Below are 12,135 nucleotides of genomic sequence, written 5' to 3' on the forward strand. Positions count from 1 at the left end.
CTAAGAATTAATTTTATTGTCTGGTTGGAAAGTTATGTAACCTTGTCAGCAAGCAGCTTCAGCTTGGCCAGCATGAAATAGATAACGGTCTCTCTAGATTCAAGAGCAGACTATTTTACAATCACGTGATGAGTTTAGCGCTGTTAGGAAATTTTTTCCTGGAAGGAGGACCCCATATAGTAAATCAAAATGGGTCATCGTCCTACCCTTTAGGAGTCTAAAATGGGGTTGTAATTTGGTACCGTCACCACTAACAGTTCTCAAAATTTGCACAGTCAAATTTGTTGTTTTTCTGTCTTAGAAGGTGTAAATAAGGTCGAGACATTGGTTTTTCAGACTTTCACAAATGAAAGTGTTTGTTACAATAATGCAAAAACAAAAGGAGATGGTAATCCCTCTAAGTTTTGCTGCTCCTTTTTATATTTCCAACAGTTCGTCGTGTGTTGATTTGTAATTTTACTTAAAACGTTGATGAAGATTAAGTTTGTATATATCGAGTATTACAGTTTTCATTTTCTAAAGAGGACTAATTAGTGCAGATTTCCAGTGTTAGTCGATGGGTTATTTTTGGCCGTTTTTTTCTTCAGTAAAACGAAAGGATGTCACTTGTCTCTATCAAATACAGAACGCACAAAAAGTATCTTATACTTTTGTGTTAAGTTTGATTTGATGATCCTTTGGAATTCCAACATTGCTTCAGTCATCTTCAGACTAGAGCTGTCTGATATATTCAGTTTGTCCTTAGTACATTTTGACGTTCTTTGCTAAGATTTTTTGGTAAATATTGAATATTGCAGTTTTTATTTCATAAAAGCAGATTAGTGTAGATTTTCAGTGTTAGTCGATGGGTTATTTTTAGCCTTTTTCTTTTTTCATTAAAACGAAAGGATGTCACCTGTCACTATCAAATACAGGAGGCACAAAAAGTGTGTAAAGTACATTTTAACGGTCTTTACTAAGATGTTTTGGTAAATATTGAATGATGCAGTTTTTTATTTAATAAAGGAAACATTTGTGTAGATTTTGCAGTAGATTGCTTGGGTTTTGCGAGCTTTTTAAAAAGAAAGGATGTCTAGCTCCACTATAAGAAACAGGGAGCACAAAAACATCTTTTGTAAATGTCAAGTTGCGTCATTAACGTTCTATGTTATGCTGTTTCCTCAAAAACCCTCCCTAGTGCTAGTCCGGAAAGTTTACATGAGGCATGTGTTGGCCGTAACCAAATGTTGATCGTCGAAAACAATCATTTTTTTAAACCCTAGTCTTTTCACTGTAGACTGCGTGTCACTGTTTCCATTTTAATGGACCGTTTATAAGCTGGTATTTAAATGGTCACACTGTAGACCCAGTGCTGTAGACCCTAGCCAGAATCGGCCTGGGTGCGGCTGGAAGAAATACCCGGTGTTTCATGATGAGAAGTTTGTACTCAGAGCTAAAGACAGTGACAGGTTCTTTTCAAACAGCTGCTGTAAAGTAAGCAAAGAGCCTTTTTCAATGACCTGTACCGGGATGTTAAAATGTAAACATTTATAAATATTTTTGGCAACTCTGCGTAGAGAGAATGCGCAAACAAACGCGTTCATAGTCTTCTCATAAGAATGCCTAATAAATATGAAGTTTAATTTAGATTTACTGATAAAACTTACTGTAGCTAACAGAAATAGTTGTTTGATAGGTTTATTTCATAATAAATATTTGTCAATTGTACGGCTGCCAGAAAACCAGTTTACTTTTAATTTGCTGAATGAGGTAGAATCACATGTGCTGCTTATCAAAGTTAAGGTATAGTAGGAAAATAAAAAAAGTAGTTATTGACTAATTAACTGACTGGGTGTGTTTAATACACTTGAAAATATAGAACACGGAAGCCGGGGATGGGGGAAAGGGATAAATCCTTCGGAGCACCGATCCCCGCCCTTGATACCGCAAGCGGGCCTTGCCCCAATCATGACGGTCATAAAATAGCTTACAAAGTTTTATACGCTCTGGCCTTGTAACCAGGATGTTCACCAGAAACAAGGATCAATCATAGGAGGTCTGGCACACCGACGACGCGGGTTTACCCAAAATCTGGAATCTGGAATCCGGAATCCGGAATAAAAGAACAAAAATGAAAATTTCAAGGAAGGTTGAAGTCACTTGGGAAACAGTTTTATAGCTCTTGAAAAATTATAACATCAGTCAGGAGCCCATTGAAATTTTAAAAAGTTTGCCTAAGATTTCACTTGCTGGAGTTAAGCCTACGGTGTTAGTATTCTGAGGCAGTCTCTTTAAGAGCGGATGTCTGTAAATATCAACCAGAGGTGTGCAATAGCGAAAAATTCAAAATTCTCAAAAAAATTCACAACATAGCCCATGGTAAACTATTGCAAGAAATACATGTTTTACTTCGATCCGATAATTATTTTTGATGTGAGGCTATGATCTTGAATTCACCGCTCCTGAACCGGGTTTTCGGTGTCTGACACCACATGTTGCGAAGACCTTGTTTTAAAAATCAAACCAGTTTTGTTCCAAACAAAAAACATCCAGTCTGATAAAGTACATAATTATGAACATCATGAATGGTATCTTACTCATCTGAAGTGAAAATTAAATATTTAGGAGATTTTTCAATATTTACAATTTTTTAAGCGATTTCTCGTGATGCCAAATTGACAAATTTGCGAGGCTAAAATCATCAACTGGTACATGGCGTTGAGGATAAAGATTTACACCACGTGAAAGAGCATTATTTCTTCTTATAAAATCCGCTTTCAAAACTATGGGCAACACAAAAGGAGATTTTTGAGGCCGCGAATTACAAGTAGTACTTTAGTGCAATTTGAACTTTTCTGTCACGGCATTCCGATGCTAAAACTCTGATAAACACAACATGAAAACGTTTCGAAACAACAATTGTTTGTTGGTACTTGCTATAGGTTATGGTCCACGTTCATAATATTACTTTCCATGGTTTTTAATCATTTCGGGCAGGCACAAAAGATTGTAGCAGTTTTATTAGACCCCGAGTTCAAAAGCGTATAAAGGTCACAAAGGTCAGTTTACGCAGTCAACGTTTTGAATTCGGACCAGAATGTTTTGCATTGAATCTTACTTTAGAACAAATGAAACAATAGCTACAAGTGCTACGTAATTCATACCTTTTTAGCGAGCTTTCTGTACATTCTAGAAACCATCACATCAATCAGGAACGATACATGCATCTTGCCGCGATTTAAAAATACGTTTAACGGCAGAGATTGCGTTACAGTTTGCGCAGACCATTTGCCCCCAGGGGGAGGGGGACTCCTATATCAAATTGACGAGTTGATCGTCATAAATTTTAAAAAAGTACCACTAAAAGGTACCAGAATTTGTTTTGTAGCTGTGGTCTGTATAATTTTCCCACTTAGTGGTACCAATTCTAAAATGAATACGCTTAGTGACAGTTGACTGATATTTATAATAACTTTCTCTTATATGTTTTCGCTCAATACCCTAAAACTGGCTAAAAGGTACCGCCATACCTTTGACAGGTACCAAACCACGAATTTTAACCCCCGAAAGCTACGATCACCCCCGTCAATTTTTATATAAAGGTTCACCCCTGGGTACCCTGCGAGCAGAGGCCCTTTGACTTATCTATATATATATATATCTGATGAAAACTATCATACAACAGACAATTTGTGTGAACAATAAATTGAAAATTGGGTCTTATCCAGATGAACTAGACAGTCACATTGCTTTTAACTCTCCTTGAGTAGCATTCATGGTAGCCCCTCGGGGACGGGAGCGATGAGAGGCGGCTGTATTCGCAGGCTACGTTAGCCTGAAATTTGAAAAACTTTATCAAAAATCAAAACAACTGCGCGAGTGTAGACGCAACCAGATAAAACTGTGGTAACCCAAAACCGTAATCTCACTTTGAACTTATTATATAATTAATTGTCTTTGGGGTCTAGCTGGACGAAACATCGATTTCTATCCCGTGGACAAGGGCGTACGTAAGTGCAAGGTCAGCGGTCTACCGGTGAAATGTATGTAACACAATCTTTGTGACCAAATGTATAAAACGGCCAGTAAGGTGTTACGATGTTTCCTATACTGATGTCCCATATTTCTTAAACATCCAGTGTGGCCGCTCAAAGGTATGAATTATATAGCACTCTTAGCTATTTGCTCCATTTTTTTCAAAGTAAGATTGAATGAAAGAAGTCCTGGTTTCATTTTATTCCATATTTACTAGTGTTGCGACCGGTTGACAACGTAAGCTGACCCGTGTACGGCTTTTGAACTCCGCTAAAATCTTTTGACACTGCCCCTTAAAAATAGAAAACCAAGGAAAATAGTCTTACAAGCATAGGTCATGCACAGGCAGTGCCCTGTAGCAAGAATTAATAAACCATTGTTGCTTGAAACGTTTTCATGTTGTGTTTATCTGAGTTTTAGCAACGGAATGCCGTGACAGAAAAGCTCAAATTTCACTAAAGTACTACTTGTAATTCGCGGCCTCAAAAATTTTCTTCTGTGTTGCCCATAGTTTTGAAAGCGGATTTTATAAGAAGAAATAATGCTCTTTCACGTGGTGTAAATCTTTATCCTCAACGCCATGTACCAGTTGATGATTTTAGCCTCGCAAATTTGTCAATTTGGCATCACGAGAAATCGCTTAAAAAATTGTAAATATTGAAAAATCTCCTAAATATTTAATTTTCACTTCAGATGAGTAAGATACCATTCATGATGTTCATAATTATGTACTTTATCAGACTGGATGTTTTTTGTTTGGAACAAAACTCAGGTTTGATTTTTAAAACAAGGTCTTCGCAACATGTGGTGTCAGACACCGAAAACCCGGTTCAGGAGCGGTGAATTCAAGATCATAGCCTCACATCAAAAATAATTATCGGATCGAAGTAAAACATGTATTTCTTGCAATAGTTTACCATGGGCTATGTTGTGAATTTTTTTGAGAATTTTGAATTTTTCGCTATTGCACACCTCTGGTTGATATTTACAGACATCCGCTCTTAAAGCGTAAAACTTTAAAACACACCAGAACGACACCTATCTATGTTTATAAAAACAAATATACGGAATCCGTAAATCAGGAAAGATTTTCTTTTCTTTCTATTTTTCTTTTTCTGTGTAACTTGCCGTATGCTGATTGGCTTGTGAGTAGGAGATTTTCGTTCTTTCGGAAGAGCTAGGGGCTAGAGATGTGTATGATTGGTGGTATTTTGACAGGTACAGTAGGCAAATTAACGCCTTCAGAATGATGACGATGGAAATGTATCTTTACACGTGTCACTGGCATAACATTGCGACTAACATATATTTCGGCTCAACAAATTTTTGGGGCATAAGGTTGGGAATGGGGCTTAATATATTTAGACTTATTACCTCTAAATCAAACTCAATAGATCTACAGCTTCCAAGGTATCTGGAATTAGAGGATATAAAATAATTTGATATCTACATCCTTTTATTGTGATTACTAAATTATGGGAAATCGTTCACAGACTCCTGAAGTTCTTATTGTATTTCAAAAAAGGCCATCGACATAAAACGTTTCCTTTGTACCGGCAGCTCGACACTCTTTTGTAAAAAGGTGCATACACGCTGGGTATTTTTTTAGTGAAATGTGGCCAAAAAGTTTCTCCTCCTTAGGGTTTTGTGGTAGCAACCTCAAACTTTGCAACCAGACAAAACAATGTTTTCTCTACAACTTGTCCGATTCGGATTTTTGAATTTCATTTTTCTAACGGTAAAATGACGTCATCAATTTGGCGGGAAATTTTTTTTTTGGAGCTACGACACAGTTGTTCCTAACATCACAAACAACATGAAATGAGAATAACAAATCTGAAAAAAAATTTGGAATACCTCATTGGAGTCAAGAGTTATGGGAAGTTAAGCGTTCAATTTAAGGCTATTTTTAGTAACAAAATGGCGGAAAATTCAAACTTCAGAAGCCCAAAACTTTTGATTCAGTTTAGATATTTCAAATGTTTTTTCAGTTTTGAATTCCTTAAGGTATTTTTATTTAAAAAAAATGTGATTGACCATGTCAAAGCTCTAAAAAAAAAATTTCGCGCCAAATTGATGACGTCATTTTACCGTTAAAAAAAATAAAATTCAAAAATTCGAATCGGCCAAGTTGTAGAGAAACCGTTGTTTTGTTCGCCTGCAAAAATTGAGATTCGTACAATAAAACCCTAGGGAGAGAAAACTTCTTGGCCGAATTTGACTATAAAAAAAATCCCCAGCGTGTAAATGAATACATGAAGTATATTTTCCAATATTTCGAAAGGCCGTGCCTTTCGAAACATTGGAAAATATACTTCCCTGACCGTGAAATCAGCCTTGACTTTTTTTTAGATTATTTGCTTTGCAATTTATTTGTTGATTAGATCCTTCACTACAGGATCCGGTACTTTTATTTTGTCACGGTGGTCCCTGCAAACACAGTTTATCACTGGTTTTTACTGTACGAATGTATGCCGGCAGGCATGACAGAACCAGGAGGAAGTGAGTGAGTGAGCAAAGAAAAATGAATGAACGAACGAACGAACGAACGGACGAACGAATGAGTTAATAAATGAATAAATAACTTTTCCCGCTGTCTATCCAGGGTCGGTGCCAATTCGAAACTTTTTTTTGGATGAAATCTAAGCCAACCCCCCCCCCCCCCCCCATACCGACTTGTTTCAAGACTTTTTATATTATTGTGCAAAGACAGTGAGTCTTGCGAAGAGTTGATGAGTGATAAACGCAACACTGACTCTTTTCCCTAGTTACCTTTCATTGACTCTCTACGTGCTATGGCAGGAGGAAACGTTAACGAGTAGGAAGAGGTATGGGGGTATTTAATAGTACGTTTGAAGATTGGGAACTTTTATTCCAAATGAGTGGCTCCACTGGCTAAGCAATTGAAATCTAAGGCAAACGTCTGAAAATTTCACTGGGCTCCTGGCTGATCGTGATCGTGAGTGACTTTAACCTTCGTTGAAATGTTTGTTCTTTGACAATGTATTTTATTTAATTTTCAGTAATATTATAATATCTATGATCGAATTGTTATCGGTTGGCGACTGAAATCAATTGTACGTTCTCTATTAATATTCTCTGATCTTTCTGAAGTTGCCCATTTCTAACAGAATAAGTTTTTGGTGACTTGGCTAAAAACAATCTAATTTAAATGGATATTTAACCTTGACCCCATCCCCATTACAATCGATTACCCTTTCCCAGTCTTCGGGGTAAATTACATCTTCCAAAATCATCCCTATCTAAAAAAAATTACCCCTTTTCCCTTCCCTCTCTTCCTTCACCATAAAGCAAAAAAACGAAAACAATCATGATTAAAGTCCAAAATGGCATTGCATCTACATTTGCTTTTTAACTTTGACAGGACTGATATTCTCAGGCTATCCGGCAACCTGCCTCATTAACCTTCCTTGGTTTCGCTTGGCTTTTCATAGATTTTTTAATGAAAGAACACTACACGAAAAAACGCCTTTGCGCAACATCAAATGTGTGGTCAAAGAATGTCAAAGGCCACCTTTGATTTGAATCACAGGTGACAAAGGCCGCATTTGATTCACGCGCGTCAAAGGTGGAGTCAAATTTGATTCGAATCAAAGATATTTGCAAAGATATCACATATTTGATCCACCTTTGATGCGCGTCATAGGCGGAGTCAAAGTTGTACTACGTTTGACATCACCTATTTGATTTCAATTTGACGCGCGTCAAAGGTAGGGTCAAAGTTGTTAATACATTTGAACTCACTTTTGATTCGAGTCAAAGGTATATGCAAAGGCGTCACATATTTGACGTATTTTTGATGTGCATCAAATGTGTTGTCAAAAATGTTATTATATTTGACCTCATCTTTGATACGAATCAAAAAAAGAGCAAATCCGATTTTTCGTGCAGTGGAAAAATTGACTCCGATGTGAAAACAGTGTGAGAGAGGTTGTACATAAACAAGTAATAGTAAATACTGGAAGCACTGCGATTTCAAATAAAGAGAAAGTAGCAATTACCCCACATCTCATTAGAAAACAACTTAATTAGGCATATATTTATATGTGTAAGTTTATACGGTTGTATCCTTTTTATTTAGTATTTGGGCAGCTTCAATTAGAATGGTAATTTAAGTACAGTCTTACTGGCTTAAATAAAATGGTTTAATAATAATACCTGACAAGACCCAACTATTATGAAACCCGCTATATCCTCTCCACCTCACCAATATTGAACCTGAAGATTGTTATTTCCAAACTTAAGCACGCAAGAAAATTGATAACACAAAGCGAGTCAGGTGAATCTGATTAAAGACTCAATGTTCCATGCCACGTTTTTATCAATGGAAATATTCCAGATTTCCCTCAAACAGCTTCAGTAGTTCTCTAACGGGTTTCTCTGTGGATGTATAAGCTAGAATAATACAATGTACTTGTGTAATAAAACTCTGTGAATAAAGTTACATAAACAAAAACGTTACAATTTGAAATTTGAAAATACAACTGGTAAATAGGTATAAGCAAAATAGCTAACGTTATAACGTGGAAGACGAAAACAAAATAAAGACGGGAAAAATGTACATGTCTCATCTCTCCTATTAAGGGCGTGAACGAAGCAACGTGTGGTACGCAAGACTGGGTCTGATAAAATGGCTGAAGTGTAGCCCTCGGAAACCGTTGAGAGAAAAACTTCCAGTCAGATACCAAGGTATAACCGTGAGGCTTGCTGTAAATGTAGACTTTTCATTTTTGAACAAATTATATGGATTAAAAATTGACGATAAATAAGTGTAATTTTTGGTGTTGTTATTTGGCCAAAAAATTGGCATTTTCGGCTTTGTTGCCAGACGAACGGTGATATGCAGCGAAAATCGGGAGGTTTAGTCGGTTTGCTGGGTGTGATGATGGCAATATACATCAGCTGGTGCGATTCACATATTATCATGACGTTGTAGCTTAAGTTTATCAAGAAGCAATTCATAGAAGAGAGAAAGGTGTTTTCCACGCAAATATGCGTTGTTAGGATCCAAAGGGTTGAGGTTACCCTATACCTTCAGAGGTGTCTTCAGAGGTGTCTCGCGTCCAAGCGATGTAGCGCGTTCGGTTTAAACTGTAGATCCGGCTAAACCCTTATATCAAATTAAAGCTTATAGAGCTGGCTATAAAACTAAACCAAGAATTTTCAAATAAAGTGAATTTGCTGAATTTTTAGCGCTGTTTTCTCGAGTCAATTTTTTCACTTGGAGGAGCCACTTCAAAGAGTTAAAAATCAAAAGGAATTTGTTCGTTTGCCTTCAAATTTGGACTTTAGCTAGCAACAAAAACGTGTCTGCGAATTTTTTCTTTCGAAATATTTTTTCTCCGAAAACGATTTTTGTACGATCATTCCACATTTTTTTCATCCTCTTTCGAAAATGCTCTATAACTTGTCTTAACGATTGAATATAGCAAAACGCAGACACGTTTTTTTAGCGCTTTGGGTCCGGAAACTGAGGAGCAAATTAAATTAGCGAAAAACAAAATTCGCTTTGACTTGTAGCTTTAAGAAGGTAATTCGGACGCTCGCATTTAGAGGTGGTGAAAAATCCGACAATTCATTTTATTTCAAAATTCATGGTATAGTTTGATAGCCAGCTCTATAAGCTTTAATTTGATATGGGGTTGAGGTATCTACAGTTTAAACTGGACGCGCTACATCGCTTAAACGCGAGACGCGTACCTCTGAAGGTATAGGGTAACCTTAATTCATCTGTGTGCATTTAATCTGATCTGATATTAGTTCAACAACCCGAATAAACCAATGAACGTTTCATTTTCGAGTCTCAGTCGCTTCGTTTTAAAGCTTTGACGTTTTTAGTACTTTTGTTTACGATCGTTAGCTGGCACTGCAGAAACTTGTTTATCCCGCTATTGTGTAAATTCCGCTCATTCACGATTGCGACCGTGATTTGTTAAGTGCAAGAGGTATCGAAGTAAGTACAAATAATTTCTAAAGCTTGTTGTGTTGTATGTTTTGTATATAGCACCTTAGCGTCACAGCGGTACAACTGGTTTATTCCCAAGGTGCGCATATATCCTGGCTTAGTAGTTTCAGGGATTAAGAATGTTGGTTACCCTTTGTGTGCGTGCGCAATGAACGAATTATTGCTGTGGGCTGAATGTCACTCGCTCGCTCGATGAGCTGTAAACTTTATATCAATTTAATCGGAATTTAATCAAAAGTCAAAAGAGCGTCTGCGAAAGAGGCTACACTTCGATAGGCGGAACTGCTCGTTTTAGCAAACATCAAATGCAAACATGAAAACCAAAAAATCCGAGAAAACGACTTAAAGATTCAAGGCAATTCCGTGGGTGAAAGGCTAAGGGTAACATAGGAAACTAAAACTGAGGCTTCGCAATAAATTTCATTTGGGGTCCAGTGTGAGCGATGAGATCTATTCACCAGAACAAATGTTAACACTGAAAGTTTGCTAATGCACAGCGACAATCAGCGCAATGCTTGACGTATTTCCATATTTACGTTCATTTGGATAAAGCCTTTTTAAAAAAAGATTGAAAGCTTCTTCCGATGTTATAAAACGCTGACAGAAGCTGCCGTTTGAACGTAGAAAGGAATATTACCATACTGAAAACAGCAAGATTTAAGTAACGGGCTTGGTAACCAAAATCATTCACATGTATCAAGTCTCATTCGGTTAAGAACACAACGCGAAGAAAAAACAGTTACGGAGATTCTTGGAAGAAAAACCGGACGCTTTTTTTTGTCGATTGACAACCACGTAAAACCACCAAGAGAACGTGTACGTCCACCTTTGCGTTGCATCGCGTGTGTAATTTAATTGTTTTGCGTGTTAAGCAAATAACATTATGTACATAATGCATCCCGCAATACGGTATGGTGTCCACGAATCCTTGTAGCTTAGTTTCATGGGAGTACCGCTTTTAACACGGTTACAAGGCTATTCACATCTGCATTCACGAGTTGGCTCACAGGAGATTTAATTTGATGCTCTGTGTTTGTGTTTTGTTTGTTTGTCTTTAATACGTGATATTCGCCCCACAAGTTATCCGGTAAAACATACTGACTTCATGTTCACGGAAATCACAATTTCAGTTTCAATGTTATTCATGCAAACAAAAAATACCTTTTTCTAAATTTGAATACTGTGATTTTCCTTTTTCCTTCTTGTTTGTTCACACAACATATACAAAACCACTTGATTAAAGTTGATTATGATCATGACGAAGCATCGAATAGTATAATATTAAAGTCTCAAAAACCTTTTTAACAACTGTTTCATTTTCGAGTTAAACAGCTGACTTTTCAGCTACTTCATTTTGTATTCGAATGTAATATATGTTCTTTGTCAAACTACAAAACAGACCGTATTTTTGTTTTGTCCGTCGTATGAACACTCGTAGTTTTCAAACGAAATTCTGATGCGAGTGATGCTCCCACGCGAGAATCCACGCATTTGACGCCTTGCGCCTTCGGTCATTCACGACTACCGCCGGAAATTTCAAGAGAAAAAAACTATTTTTTTCAGCTTAGAGCACTTCGGTTTCAAGATACGCTTTACCACTGATTTTTGTCTCTCTTCTATGTTTAGTCTTTTTTTTTTTTAATAATTTGAAGGTGGAAGCTTTGTAAATAAATAAAATGATATATGATAAGTAAATTTCGTCTAGTATTTGTCAACCCTATCACTATTCCTTATTCTATAGGATGCCGATTAATGTACGGCTAGGATGCTTTGTTTCTCGAGTTTTCGGTGCTTCGTTTTCGAGCCATTGATAAGCATTTCGTTTTTCCACTTTTAATGACATCATTTGCCATCATTGGGCTTTCCTTTTTGAGTTTACCGCGTTTTGTGTTTCGAGTTCTCAGTATTTACTGCCCACAATAATAAAATCCTCTTTTTCGCCACCACTGTTAACATTCCGACGACTGCGCAAGGCGACGCTTTTATATCGCAATAAGTGGCTTGCTAAGTTTCAACATTTTAAACCTTCGCTTTCTTGTATGCCCTTTAATTTTACCATTTGAATATTTAACTATAATTTCCATTCTATCGTTACCGTCAAATAGCAACGCAGTTGTATCAAAATCTTTCATGTG

At 36.9% G+C, this 12,135-nt stretch overlaps 1 protein-coding gene across 1 annotated transcript in view; it reads left to right on the plus strand.

The window, feature by feature from the left end:
- Positions 1–9,864: 9,864 nt before the first annotated feature.
- LOC146472449 (tetratricopeptide repeat protein 28-like) overlaps positions 9,865–12,135 on the plus strand; it is a 38,476-nt gene continuing 36,205 nt past the window's right edge. The window contains exon 1 of the mRNA XM_085119808.1: positions 9,865–9,988. The gene's annotated coding sequence lies outside the window, so the exon portion shown is untranslated. The remainder of the gene's footprint in view (positions 9,989–12,135) is intronic.

Source organism: Pavona decussata, unplaced genomic scaffold, assembly GCF_977016875.1.
Source record: "Pavona decussata unplaced genomic scaffold, jaPavDecu1.1 SCAFFOLD_100, whole genome shotgun sequence".
NCBI lineage: Eukaryota > Metazoa > Cnidaria > Anthozoa > Scleractinia > Agariciidae > Pavona > Pavona decussata.